This window comes from Montipora foliosa, chromosome 10 (genome assembly GCF_036669935.1).
Source record: "Montipora foliosa isolate CH-2021 chromosome 10, ASM3666993v2, whole genome shotgun sequence".
NCBI classification, from domain to species: domain Eukaryota; kingdom Metazoa; phylum Cnidaria; class Anthozoa; order Scleractinia; family Acroporidae; genus Montipora; species Montipora foliosa.
The window spans coordinates 7,250,116-7,265,276 of record NC_090878.1 but is presented as its reverse complement, the minus strand read 5'-3'; the positions used below and the strand labels follow the sequence as shown (position 1 = coordinate 7,265,276).

General features: G+C 38.6%; 1 long non-coding RNA gene across 2 annotated transcripts in view; it reads left to right on the top strand.

The window, feature by feature from the left end:
• The window catches only part of LOC137973224 (uncharacterized), a 32,771-nt gene extending 19,309 nt beyond the window's left edge, over nucleotides 1-13,462 (top strand). For both annotated transcript variants that reach the window (XR_011117187.1, XR_011117188.1), the window contains 4 exons: nucleotides 106-245; nucleotides 454-521; nucleotides 10,556-10,774; nucleotides 11,447-13,462. This is a non-coding gene — a long non-coding RNA (uncharacterized lncRNA). The remainder of the gene's footprint in view (nucleotides 1-105; nucleotides 246-453; nucleotides 522-10,555; nucleotides 10,775-11,446) is intronic.
• Nucleotides 13,463-15,161: the final 1,699 nt, after the last annotated feature.

Here is a 15,161-nt window from a genome sequence, read left to right as displayed (position 1 = left end):
CCCCAACCCACACAAAAGTCGACTTACTGCAGTGATGCATCTTTCATCACAGTGCTGCAAATGACTCGCCTTGGCTGATCAGAAGCAATACGCTGTGTTTTACAGGATACCAAGCCGAGGGTACCATAAAGTGGATTGGCAGCCTGCAACAGTGGTGGAATCTGTTGTGAGTGGAAACTTAAATCGTTCTGTCTGAGGATGTCCACTGGGCTGTCCATCAGTTGAGTTCCTGGTAGGAAGCAAAGGTAATAACAGAGTTTTACTTGATCCTGATTAAGACTAGATGAGATGAGATGAGATTGATATTTTCACGTAGGGAATGAAACAAGGAATTTTACAATAACTTGAGGTACAAATGAAGCTTTGTCTTGAATCCTAACTTTGTGAATCTTTAAAAGATTCTTCAAAGCAGAGTAGTGTGAAACCATGTCTGACAGCTTTGTCTTTTTTTAGCAAGCAAGTGCAGCATTTATCACAAGAGCTCAGCCGTTTTGTGGATAATGATCAAACTGAGCAACCAGGTAAACGTGATTTAAATGGTATTGAAATAAACCTGTCTTCATCTGGCACCATATGGTGCTAAGTGCATTTGTTTACTACTTTTACTTCAGCCTTACTTGATAATTTTCTGGTACTAATATGTACATAATAATTATTCAATTTAAATTAGAAAGAACTAGCATCACACATATGTGAAACGGGAAACAGAAAATTGATTCCTATCAATAAAGCATGAAATTGCCTTACTTAGTCTTATCTCACGTTTTTGAGATGTTAATCGATAAGTGGAGCTAATGGAGTTATAATGTCAAAGACATTCTGTCCATTTAGAATGGCAAGAGGCAACTTTCAGCCCAACATCTCCTGTTTCACATAAATGCGATTCTCTTTTCAAAGTTTAGGCTTACCTTTTTGGTGTCATGAAATTCAGTGGGAAATAGCACTCCAAAAGGGGCAGGGGCGTGCTAACTCCCTGAGGACCATGTTGAGGTCCCTTTGTACCCCATATACAAAATTCAGGCACTTCTGTGTGGCGTGTGTGTTCTCTCCCATTAGACTGGGCATTTCTTGCAGTTCCCACTGCTGGGTGTGCTTCCTTTACTACATTCCTGTTTAAGGTCTTCCAGGAGAGAGGAACTCCCTATGCCGATGGGTAGGACCATGCTAAGTAGTGTTATTGATAATAGATGTGACGACCCCCTCCTCGCCAACAGGTGAAAGTTCTTTATTCCAAAGACTCATCTCACATCTCTCTCTTTTTTCGTGGACCATGACTTGTCCCCAAAAATGAAGTGCATCAGATGACAATCTTGATGATTCTCTTTTCCAGATTGATGCTGAAGGCATTTGTCAGTAATTTTTTTATCTTTTAAAGTGCATCCTTCATCCAGCTTATTCTCGATCTAGTTCATTCTCACAGTACTCATCTTGCAATTGTGTGATTAAATTCTGATATAGTTTTGGTTTGTAGCTTGATTTCATTGTTTGCCTTCAAGGAAGATTAGAAATTGCTCACCAGGCTTTACACTGACTCGCCCACCTTTTAGCACTCACTTCTTCCATTTGTCTGCAAAGTTCATTGTTCCCATGCATTCCTCTACCAGGTACCATGTTTACATTGTTCCATTTCGCCTCTCTTCCTTTTTGGCTATCATCTGTAGTTGTCACATTGCTTCCATATGCATGTGAAACATGGACAACTTACAGCTGACATGTGAATCACCTTAACCATTTCCAACTAACCTGTTTTGAAAAATCATGAAAATCAGATGGGAAGACACACTACCAAATACTGTGGTTCTGGAGAAAGGTAACAGGACTGGCATGGAACAGGTGATCATAACAGCACAACTCAGACGGGCAGGTCATGTATTAATGTCAGACGAAAAGAATTCCCAAAGTCATATTGTACTCAGAACTGAAGGGAGGACACACAGAAATCGTGGATGCCAAAACAAAAGGTACAAGGGCCGATTGAAACAAAACCTCAAGAAATGTGATATTGACAAAGAAACTTGGGAGGAACTAGCCAGAGAAAGAGTTATGTGGAGGGCTCTGATAAACAAAAGTAACCTCTACTTTGAAGCCAATAGAATAACCAAAGCTAAACAGAAAAGGGACGATCATAAGGAGAGACAACTGAACCCAGCTCATCAAGACTCTTCTAACATGTGATGTCAGAGCTCCTATAGGACTCAATAGCCAAATGAGGGTTCTCAACAAGTGATGTTCCCAACCTGTCTTCAATGATCGGCTCTGATGGACAAAATAAGAAGAACCCAAGGCTTCGTAGGCTGGTTGCTTACCTCATATCCAATATTCTCTTCCCCACTTTTCCAAAGTGCAATTTTGAGCTAACTGCGTCCGTTCTGTGATGAGTTTTGACTTGCATTCATTTGAAGATATTGATCCAAATCTTCTGCAAAGATCTTCTTTGTATTTTACCTCTTGGTTTTCCTACTATTTTCAAACTTAGCTAAACCTTTATCATTACCAGATTGCAATCAGAATTGGAATCAGCCCATTAAATTGCGCTCAAACCAGGTGTTAGCTGTCATAATTTTCCTGCATTATTTTACAGAACTGTATTAGGAAGTCTGACCTATCATTACTGCCGCCAAGGCTAAAACAGCCTTCTATTAAACCTTTACTTCCTTCACCAACAACTGCACGGAAATCCCCCAGTCCTATTACGTAGTCGTTCCCTTGTCCGTGTTTAAATATTTGATCAATGTTATCATGCATTTCCTCTACTCTGCCATACACTCAGGGTCTTTAAACAACTTAGGAGAAAGTGCTGTCTTTGTAATGACATCTGCAAGTAATTAGCCTTTCAAGTCTTCTGAGATAAGGACAATAAACCACAGATCCTGTCTCACAACCCTTTAATGTTCATAATCCTGTGGGACGTAAAAGAAGCCACACACGTGTCACAAAGAGTAGAGTATGTTTATCCCAGTGTTGTGGTCAGGCCTCATTTCATTCATTCATGGGTTGGGTGAGATCACTAATGAACAGATAGCGGCTGCCAGCGGCTCCTGTACATGTATACGCTGGTGTCCGTTGTTAGCCACCAGTTGATTACTTGTAAAAAGCACATGTGAATAGGAAATGTGCTATATGAATTCATTACTATGACCATTACCATCAGGAGTCCATTATAAGGTTCTCCTCTCTCAACACACTTTCCTGCCTGGTTGTCCAGGAGCAGGGCAACAGCACTTTCTCTCCTTGTAACCCCAGAGTAAAGTAAATTAAACCCACTTCAGCGCTAATAATTAAAGTCTCCTTTTTTGTTTTTAAACACACTGCGGTAAGACCTGGGATCTGCCTCTCCAGTCTTCCCATTTTGTACTTCTGTTGCCTTGACATTGTTCTTACATTCCATACACCATTTCAAATCATCAAAGAGGAGGATTTCACATGATCATCTCCTGCTTGATGTGGCAGCTTACCAAAGAAAGATCCTGGTAACGTCATCAGATCTGATACTCTCCAACGTAGCCATTACAATATGGTCATACTACAAATCTATAAGCAAAACTATGGTTTGCCATTGCCTTCATCAACCACGGTGGCTCTCTAACCAGGGCGAGTGGATCCCAGGATACATGGCAGCATCTGGCTGGACAGTGTATACGCAGTTGGCCATGGAAGGCCCATCCACCAATGCAACTTTGTTTTATTCTGCTCTCCATGGCTTCTGGTGAGCCAATGTCTGTGCTAAGACTAAAGGGTACTCCAGCTTTCCTTAGGTAAGCTCTGAGGTTAGTGGAGGGATGGAAGTGCCTAACATCTCCATTCTAGGCCGGCTGTCCAAGCAAGGTGTAGCCACTGACCTTTTAAGGGTTGTTAAGTATCCTCTCTTCCCATTAGTTACATGTAGTTGATTAGCCTGTTGTGAGAATTTCCAGGGAAGCGATTAGCCTACACTAATAAACCCTACATGAAACCACAGCTGCAGAGAGATCGGTACTTTCAAATAGAATATAAATTATTCTTCTTAGAAAATGATGAAATGGAAGCTTAATCAAGTTGCACTCTGGTTTGGCCATGGGTTGGGTTGTCAACCTCAAGACGTTGTGTGAGGGCAAAGGCAATCTTCTGGTCAATTACCAACATGATCCAAGGCAGCAGCTCTGCTTAGTTGACGTAAGGAATATTGTTGTTGTAATTTGCACAAGAAATGTGTTGGGTAGATTTCACCTACATCTTTTTGGGCTAACTAAAACATGGTACTTGTAGAAGCAATTTGGAAAAGTGCAAACTAAACAAGAGCACACACTTTGACTTAAGTACAGTTGCATGGTGGAGATAAAAGTACATGGTTGTTTCCTTGTGGGGTCAAGATGTCCTTAGGAACCTCATCACCATCAACCAAAGGGCAGTACCTTACAACACTTCACAGTGAATGGGAAAGAGAAACAGTCAGCTATTGTGAGTTGAAAATGGCAAAAGTTGGTAAAATGCAATTCCAAAGCAAGTCTTATTTACAACAGGGTGGTAAATGCAAGTCTCCTTATTTTTTTCAGGCACGTATAAAGACGTTGTGCTTCCAAATATCTTTCGTCATTGTAAAAAAAAATGAGAACATAGACCTAGCGTGGCATCTGCGGGAATCACGAAAAGAAATGTTATGGTGGCATATTACTTCCTTGCTAGTAAAGAAATCGTTTTCAATGCAATGAAAGACCTTTTTGCCCAGAAACTCTTGGAGTAGTGCTCATGAACTTTTAACAGTGCTCTTCAGTATGTGCTTGAGCGAGGGAAGAAAGCCAAGTCAACTATCTTGTTCCATCCAGATCATGCATGCATGTACTGAGTAACCCTTTGTAAGGGGAAATGAGGGGATTGTGAAGAGATTTTATATTGCACAGTGTAACAATAATACCGGTGCAAGCCAAAATAATTAAATGAGTTCAAGTCATTGATTGATTGTGCGGGGATAGAGGCTGTTAGAATGACCTTCCAGTCTACCCAATCAACCCCACAAGGAAAATCCTGTTTGAGAAGATTGACTCAAGCTCAGACTCCAACTAGACATTGTTTCAATCTCAGACTATTGTGTGTAATCTACCAGGGGAATCTTCATATTGTGAGCAACAATGAGGAAATCTAACATGAATACCAGCAACAGGTGCAAAGATATCGTTGTCAGAAAATGCTACTTAGCCCTGAGAACAGAAAAGTTCATCGGAGTGGAGCCGTTGCATCTCTTGTGATTGCAAAGATGATGTCAAGGTTAGAGGAAAACTAGAGGTCATATTGCTGCAGAATTGAGACACCATTTTGCTCCTGCCAAGTAAACAAGTTTTAAAAGTTAGCTATGTTTTATTTGTACATGTATCTGTTCAGAATATCGTGAAATTAACTTGGAAGGCATTTGCAACAAGTAATAATGGGTTTGAATCCCAAGTATTGGTTAAATATTCTCTTTTTTTAATGTTTATAAAGTCAATATAAAACTTTAAAAGGGCTTGCTTAATAATGATCCACCATGCTTTGTCTGTAAGCCCTCATTTCCAAATTTCAGTACTCCTTAGGGACGCACAATGACAAGATGTTCCCAGCCTCGGTCTCTGATGTGAGAGGATCTTGGGCAGCGTGCTCTAACTTTTGTAAGGTTATACTTAAAAAATAGTCAGTCAATTTTCAAAGTCTCTTTTTCACTTCTTTAAAGCTCACAGAATTAATTATTTAACTCTTTAGCATAGTGTTCTCTATGGGAAAAAAAAGTGGAAAATCAAAAGGCAGTCATTATACTTACACACCATCTAGTGCTTGATAAAGTTCTTCCTCTTTCGGCTGGGGTTACTGTAGTGTTTTGCAAGTACACATTCGTATGGAACTGAAACCTTAAAGTAAATAATGAGGTTAATTTTTATCAACAACACCCTGTTTGTAATGACTCACCTTCTCGTTCGAAATCATCTTTATAGCATCTGGTCATGTGTGGTTGCTGATTATTCTAAATACGAAATTTGCTGAAACAGAATCACAGTCAGTTTTACATTGCACTTCACATCAGCAAAGTGACTTTTAAAAAAAAGCAGACTGACAAGAGTTTTTCTTTGTTTTATTGATTTTCATTTATTGTAGTTACAAGGTTTTATAAGCTAATTCAGTTGCCATTTGTTTGATACCCTGAAAAGAAAAAGCACCTGTTGAAGGAAATCAGTGTTAGTACCTGTGGAGGCAATTAATCTTGGTTAGAAAATGAGGAGACTGACAGATGGTTTTTGTTTCTTTTATTTGTGATAAGTCAGCAGAACATATTACAGTCTTTTGTTTTATACATTACTGTCATACCCTGAAAACTAAAAGCACCTGTCGGCACAAAGTTGTGTTAGAACCTGTGGAGGCAATGAATTGTTGTTAGCGAAAAGTTCTTTATTTATGCAGTACTGCAGTAGCTCTTTGTGTTAATCATCTTTAAATGACCAGCTTGACAACAGGTTTAGTGTTAAAAGTTTTATTTCTTTCTTTTAATAGTTACAAAGCAACCTTGACATTACTTATTAAGTAGTCCACTGCATCTGAAGGTGTTGATGGTGGGGTGTGCACCTATGCTGCAAAAATTTGGGTGCCTGGCAAAACCAAGAATATTTTCAGGGCTTTCCAGGGCATTGTCATTGTCATAGTGAATGGCAAGTTCTTCATGTAGCCATGGCGGAATAGCAGTAAAATGATCGAAGTGTTGACGGTGAATCGAATAGTGAATCCTGTAGTGAAGAGCCACGAAAAATCGAATGTAGTGCGCATTCGGAATCGGCAGAAAAATACAAGAGTTCCACATACCTCATGCCAGGTTGTAGTGTGTTGCCTCAGACCCATTGACATGATACAACTTTTGTTGCCAAGGGGTAGTGCAGTGTGGTGCACTGCTAATCCCCTAGGCCTGGCCTATCGCAGGTTAGAATCCTGGTCTAGATCTGTTTCAATTCCTGAAACAGATTTTGACAAAAGTTGTGCCATGAAAATTGGCCTTACCTTGTATGGGTTGCTGTTACGTGCCAGTCTCCATTTCAGCCTCCTCGATGTTTTTTTTTTGCCAGGACTTCACTTACCCGAAAATGGGAACCAACCAGCCAGTTATTAAGTATTGACAGCTGTCTCAACATACATTTAAAAAATCCCCGTCAATGATAAACGCATTTTTGAAGCGAAAGAATTTAACTTTTGGCAGAACAAAAACGCAAAGGTTTTTAATCTGCCTCTTGCAAGTTGAAGCAGCTGTGTATTTTTAAAGTGAAGTGCAAGTTGTAATAGCTATTCTGTCAGTATCAATAGGTATTAAAACTATTTGGGTTAATTTAAAGTGATGTCCTTTTATCCTCAGCTCTGTTTTGAGCAGTCTTCGCCTCATTGGCAGCTACTCTAACTACTTAACGTGAGTCATTTCAAAAGTAGTATTTTGGTTATTGACGTCTTCAGCTGGCTGGTTCCAGTGCAATTCCACAGGTGCCCTTAAGAACCATTGATTGTACTTAGGCTGGGACTGTTGCTGATCAGTGTCACTGGATTCTTGCAATTTGCAGATGTTTAATGTGAATGCTACTAGTCCTACTGCCTGCCATATGCAATGCAGGGCTTTTTGACAGGAGGTTCCTTCCACAAGGTAAAACTAACAAGGAGACAATAGTTATTGTCAATGTCTCAGTGTTACCACCACCATAGTGGAAAAAATCCTCCCATCTCACTCTCTTGGAGTGCTAACTATAACTGACTGCCTTTCCTCTTGGTCTTCAGGTCAGATGCATCCTTCTTAGTCAGTTATGCTTAACATAATATAATAAAGAACTTGGACTAGGATGTGTGGATTGTCCCGTGGATTCCCTTGGGTAGCCTGTAAATGAGGTGTCTCCTCTTAATTAAGCAATTTAAGAAAGAGAAAGAATGCAGCCTCATCACAGCTTACCCTAGTGAGTACTTAGTTGACACCTATGGTTTACCTAACCTATCCCCGCAAGGCTGAGGTAAGCAGTTACCACATTGCCATTGTAAATTAACTTTTGTTTGGTCAAACTGAATTTTCCCAGTCTAAAGTGTAGTTTTTAAAGAGGATCTTTTGGAAAAAATCATTTTTAAAGGCAAGAGGTAAAGCCACAACTGACATTGCGAGCCTAACCTAATTGTGTTAAGTTTAACTACAGAGACCACTCAACTTGAAGGAAGTTCCCAAATGAGATCTCCCCACAAAATTGGAATGGCCTGTTATCTTAATTGTTGTAAGTGTCTGGTTGAACCTTACGAGATTAAACCTTCACTTGACTCAGCACTGGGTCTGGCAAGTGAAGTGTATCGTGTGAAAAAAATTCAATTTCAGTGCATGCAACTAAGCGGGAGAACTTGTGAAAGATGAAGTCTTCATTTGTAGAAAAAATGTCAGGAACTCCATTGGTAGATGACCATCCAAATGACATCAAAGCAAAGTCTCTGGAAAGAGTAACTAGAAAGGAAAGCTTCTAGAAGATGAAGTCTTCATTGGTAGAGAAACATTTCAGGAACTCCAATTGTAGATGACCAACAAGGTGACCTCAGATGGAAGTGTCGGAAGACAAATTGCGGTCCTTTAAGCCGAAACAAAGATGAACAAAGCCGAAAAGAGTATTCAACGATGATGAAGAAGCCGATCAAAGTCCAGTTGTGAACCGAAATACCTGCAAAGGAACCCAAACATAATGGGAGCTTAAGGGAGGAGCCATCCCGTACCATGGGTCTCATTAACTAATCTAACTACAATAATTATTAAGTTAAGCCGAATGAAGAAGCCAATTGACTTCTGAGCAAATGCATGTGTGTGCAAAGTATGCTTTGCAAGATTCAACCAGAGCTTAATTATTTTAACCCCCCTTTCCCCAACCCTCAGAACGGTGCACTTACTTGAGGTAAGAAGACTTTTTTCAAAGAAGTGCTTTTCTGTTTCATGTTGGGAAGTGAAGGTCTGTTGTTGCAGAGGCTGAATTTTGAGTTTACTGTTTTCAAGAAGTAGTGGAAGGATAAAGATTTTTGTAGGATCTGGTCTGGCTGCAAGTGAAGTGGCTCCCTTGTGATTGTTTATTGTTTGGGACTGATGGTGATGATTGGGTTGCCTGTGATGGAAGTCATGCTGGCCTTTTTGCTTTCAATAACCTGAAAATGTAAGGTTAAAATTCGATTTAAATTTTTATTTTTGCCACAATTCTCAGTATGATCATTTACAATACTATAACATTCTATTAATGACATTTAGTGGTAAGGAAGCTCATAAAGAAACCAGAAGGGTTATTTGATGTGGGTTCTTCAAAAATAACATTAGAAACTAACAGTAATGAATTTTTCTCTTTTTTTAAGCACACATACACACACGCATTAATCTCGTCAAGTAAAAACCAGTGAATAAGATCACAAGAGAAGATAATCCTTAAGCTTTTTCTTAAACAACCCAAAACTATCAGCATTTTGGATTTCATGTGAAAGAAAATTGTTAAATTATGTTTCTTGGATTCATTTCTTCAAATCTCATATAATTATGACTGAATCTATGTTGCTAGCCATTGTCCTGTCATGGAAAAGTTTTGAAATTGTTGTTTGCAAGTAGCTGGAATTTTTGCTGTTGAAGCCAAGCTTAACTGACAAATGAAGCAAGGCAGATTTTGAACAAAAAGCCCTTTCCTTGTTGCATTCAAGGTGGGATATAGCCAAATCAAAAGTCTTTTGGTCTGTTATGTTATTATTGTCTTCAACTCAGGCTCAAGGAAAAATTGGTAATTAATCTGTTTGGAATTCAGTAGGCATATTTTACAGGTCACAAGTTATTGTTTTAACAATTCTGAAACAACCCCAGCTATTTACAAATGTTTTGGCAGAAGGATAGCTTTAATGCAGGGTTACATGTACATGCAAACTCCCCTTTCCTCATGAACTTGTTCCAGTTTAAAATGTGAAAATGGTTCTTGTCATCACAGCCAGAGTAGTGCGACCAGAAATAATAATGGTGATCTAAATTAGTGTATGGCTTATTTTCTTGAGAGAAAAAAGGGGCTGAAATGCAGTCAGTGTAATAACGAGAATTCAGACCAGGGATAAAATCTTGCTATCTTGGAGAAATTTTTGTTTTTGCACATGGATTTTAGTTTTATATGTTCTAGTTGTCTTCACTGGTAGAAAAAACTTTCAGGAAATCCAGTTGTAGATTACCAACCAGGTGACCTCAGGTCAAAGTTTTAGAAGAGAAAATGTGGTCCTTTTAGCCAAAAGAAAGGAAAAAAGCTGAAAAGAATATTCGACGAGACTGAAGAAGCCAAGCAAAGTCCAGTCTTGGGCGGAGTGATCTGCAAATTAACCCATACTTAATGAGAGCATAAGGGGAGGAGTCATCCCACACTGCAGGTCTCACTAATTAATTAGGTTAAGCCTAATGAAGAAGCCAATTATTAGCTTTGCAAGGTTCAATTGGACCTTAATTATTTTAACCCCTCTTCCCTCCCCCCCCCACCCCCCAGACCCCAACTCCTATAACAGTGCACTTACTTGAGTGAAGAAGACTTAATCAAAGAAATGCCTTCTGTTTCAGGTTGGGAAGTGAAGATCTGTGGTTTCAGAAGGTGAATTTTGGGTTTGCTGTTTTCAGGAGGTAGTGAAAGGATAAACATTTTTGTAGGATCTGGTCTGGATGCCAGTGAAGTGGCTCCCTTGTGATTGTTGATTGTTTGGGACTGATGGTGATGATTGGGTTGCCTGTGATCAAAGATGAAAGCCATGCCGGCTTCTTTGCATTCAGTAACCTGAAAATGTAAGGTTAAAATTCAATTTAAATTTTTATTTTTGCCGCAATTCTCAGTATTATCATTTACAATTCTGTAACATTCTATTAAAGACATTTAGTGCTGAGGAAGCTCATAAAAAAACCAGAAGGGTTATTTGATGTGAGTTCCTGAAAAATAACATTAAGCATTAGGCTGAATTAGTATCACCCAACTAGTGGACTAATGCAAATGCTGCATTTTGATTGGCTACGCTACTAGAGGACTATTAATAATAGTCCTTGAGTAGCGAAAAGCGTGACGTTTTCTTTCGTTTTATTCCCAAGTAAATATATTTTCAACTTGCATTTGCTAACTTTATCATTGCCTTTTCTGTCCGACTAGTTGGGTGATACTAAAACAATTAGACCCTTCGCCCTCAAGGGCCACGGGTCAATAGCCCATTCGGCTTTGCCTCATGGGCTATTGACCCGTAGCCTGCAAGGGCTATGGGTCTAATCGTTAATTAGAAACTAACAGTAATGAATTTTTCTCTTTTTTTAAACACACACACATGCAAATCTCGTCAACTAAAAACCAGTAAATATGATCGCAAGCAAAGATAATCCTTAAGCTTTTTCTTAAACAACCCAACACTATCAGCATTTTGGATTTCAGGTGAAAAAAAATGTGAATTATGTTTCTTGGATTCATTTCTCCAGATCTCATATCTCACTGAGTCTATGTTACCAGCCATTGCCCTTTCATGGAACAGTTTGAGGCCATTGTTGCTTGCAAGTAGCTGGAAATTTTTGCTGTTGAAGCCAAGCTTAATTGACAAATGAAACAAGGCAGAGTTTAACAAAATAGACATTTCCTTGTTGGATACAAGATAAGATACAGTCAACGCGCATTTCTCTTTGGCTATTTACCGGTAGTTAGTATTGTCGTCAATTCAAGCTCAAGGAAATATTTGTAATTAATCTGTTTGGAATGCAGTAGGCTTACTTTACAAGTCACAAGTTATTGTTTTAACAATTCTGACACAACCCCAGCTATTTACAAATGTTTTGGCAGAAGGATAGCTTTAATACAGGGTTAGGGTTTCTTCAGTATTTTCCTCCAGTTCTTTTCCCATTTTTTACCTCCCATTTGTTTCATAACCTTTATCTTCTCAAATTTTACTGACCTGGTGAACAAGCCTGCCCATACCAAAGAAACAAATCTTTTAAGAACCTGTTTGGCTAAGAATGCCATGTACATGCAAATTCCTCTTTCCTCATGAACTTGTTCTGATTTAAAATGTGAAAATGGTTCTTGTTACCACAGCCAGGGTAGTGCAACCAGAAGTAATAATAGTGATCTAAATTAGTGTATGGCTTATTTTCTTGAGAGAAAAAAGGGGCTGAAATGCAGTCAGTGTAATAACGAGAATTCAGACCAGGGATAAAATCTGGCTATCGTGGAGAAATTTTTTGTTTTTGCACATGGATTGTAGTTTTATATGTTCTATTTGTCTTCACTGGTAGAAAAAGATTTCAGGAAATCCAGTTGTAGATTACCAACCAGGTGACCTCAGGTCAAAGTTTTAGAATACAAAAAATGTGGTCCTTTTAGCCAAAAGAAAGGAAAAAATGCTGAAAAGAATATTCGACGAGACTGAAGAAGTCAATCAAAGTCCAGTCTTGGGCTGTGATCTGCATGGCTTATTTTCTTGAGAGAAAAAAGAGGTTGAAATGCAATCAGTGTAATAAGGAGAATGCAGACCAGGGATAAAATCTGGCTATCTTGGAGAAATGATCGTCTTTCCATGTTTATTTGTGCTTTCTTGTATGTTCTATCACCACTATCAATTTATTCTGAGCAACGTGTTTACATGCTGAAGTAGGTTTTTTAAAAATTGTTTTAATTTTCAGTGTACTGTATAGACCACTTCCATAAAATTAATAGTGACCACTTCCGTATTCTTCTGTTTTTATGTTAATTAGACCTCAGGTCGTTACGAGGCTACAAAGGCTCATTAGAATTAAGAGAATATTTCATTTGGCCGCCATCATGAAAGAGGTCTATATCCTCTTGTCATCTCCAAGATGCTGTTGCCTTATAGAGTTTTGATTATGAAGGTAAAGTTAATCTTGCATTTCAAGTGGCGAAAGATCCCAGAGGGGGGGGGGGGAAGGGACTCCCATATGAAACAGATGGGGATGCTCGTCGTCTCGCTTAGGGGTGTAAATTTTGAATTTTGGTCTCGCTTAGGGTGTTCCGGGCAAAGTGCCAATATTTTAAGCTGCCAAGGTCTCGTTCAGGGTTCCGCGAAGAGAAACAGAAGTCAAATTCTCTTTTCAACTTGTTTTTAGGGGTCAAAATTTCCTTAAGCCACGCCCAGATTAGTCTCCTTTAGGGGTCACAAAAAGCTTGTGGTCTCCTTTAGGGGTTAAATTCAAAATTTCCGACGAGCATCCCTGTCTGCTCCATATGGGAATATGGAAATATGGAAATATGGGAATATGGGAGCACCCCCCCCCCCCCCCCCCCCGGGCCAAAGATTTTACTTTCTTTTTTTTCTTAATAATTTGTGACACTTTGTCTAATCATTTGGTTTTCAATTCAGTTTTTCTCCAAAATATGGTAGGGGTCCAACTGAGATATTTACATGTTCAAGCCTTGATCCTTGTCTCCAACCACACCCCCTTCTAAGGCAGATAAAAAACTTCAATAATAGTAATGATGATGATGATGATGATGATGATGATGATGATGATGATGATGATGACAATAATAATAACAATAATAACTTCATTTATCAAGTCTCAGTCTACCAAACTAAGGGAATTTAAAGCAGATCAAATAAATTATTGGTTTTGGGTGCATGAGAGGGGAAAACCGGAGTACCGGATGAAAAACCTCTTAAGCAGAGTAGGGAACCAACAAACCCATTTGTGGGAGGTGAGTGCTCTTACAATTGTTGGTGCAGAAAACAATAGAGAAAAAAGTTTGTTGGGAATTTGACTCTATTATAGTGCAAAACATGAGCTATAATTTGCTATTGTTTTGTGCACTTGTTTGAAAACCATCTATAAATTATTACCGTATATTTTATATTTCAAGATAAGCGTTATAAGAGACCATCCATTGAATGTTTCATAGATGGGGTATTCGCGATTTAAAAAAAAAAACAATTATTACGGAAAACTGGGAAATATTCTGCACAAATGAGCTCAGGGACATAGCTTTAAAATTTTATTTTAGAATTGGAGAACAAAAATTAACTGATCCGCCCATGACATTTTGACAGTAGAGTGAGTTAGCCGCATGTCGAGCCCATCTAAGCGGTAAAAATGCTCATTGGAAAGCATTTCAGAAGAAACATTAAGGGTAAAGCTGTGTTCAAAACCATTATCAACGAATTTTCAGCCTTGATAATGATGGACTTTATTCGTAATATTTCTTATCAAATTTGTGATTGATACATGAGCGCGACATTTTAATTGTTTTTACAAGTCGAAGTTCTTGCAATTTTCTCCCGTGAAAGCGTTTTGTTTTTGTTGGCAGCAGAAACTTGTATGACTTCGTATGAGCGCGAAAAGCGAAATATATTTTATAGCTTCACTCAATTGCCCTGACTAAAACTCCTTGTAAAAGCTTAAGAGGTGTGTTGATGTCAAGCTTTCAACAATATCAGGGAAAAACTAAATTAAGTAAATACATAGCGAGATACTAAGCCAATTGATCTTTGAAAACGTGAAGCAAAAGATACATCGAGTCAAACGTTCTGGGGAGTAAATTTATTTTTGTGCATGCCGTGTGGGGAACCATGAGTTGACTTCTATCCATAGTTAGTTGATAATTGCTAAAAGCTAACTTATTCCTTTGTTGTTCTAAAATTTGCTCAGAAAGTGTTGGAGGTTTAATTTTAAAAAACTAAAATCAAGGCTTGCTGCACTTTGCCCTTTGAAACTGTAGGATTATTTGTCTCCTTCGCAAAAAAGGTGGTGGTAGAATTTTCCCTGAAAATTGCTCGAATGTTGTTGAAGCTTTGATGTACAGAAAATTAATTGCTTTTTTGCTTTTATTTGCCGCTGGAATATGAGTTAAAAGCCACGAGCTCACGCACTAACAAAATTAAGCCCATTGTTTCAATGTCGCGTGTTTGCAAAAATTAGTGAAAGAGTTTTGCATTTTTCCCTGTGGATTTACTCTACTACAAACTTTATCTGAACTGGAAGCGGAAAAAATATATCATAGAAGCAAAAGAGAACCAGTTAACTACTTGAAAATGTTACAAAAAGAGGGAGCATCGGGTAATGTTTGCGAAACTCCTACACTCTAATGTTACCAACTTAAACGACGTCAACTTAAAAGAAACATACCTCAAGAATCATCTGCCATATTGACTCGAAACGTCTGTTATACCAAGGCTGTTGTTTTTATCTTGCT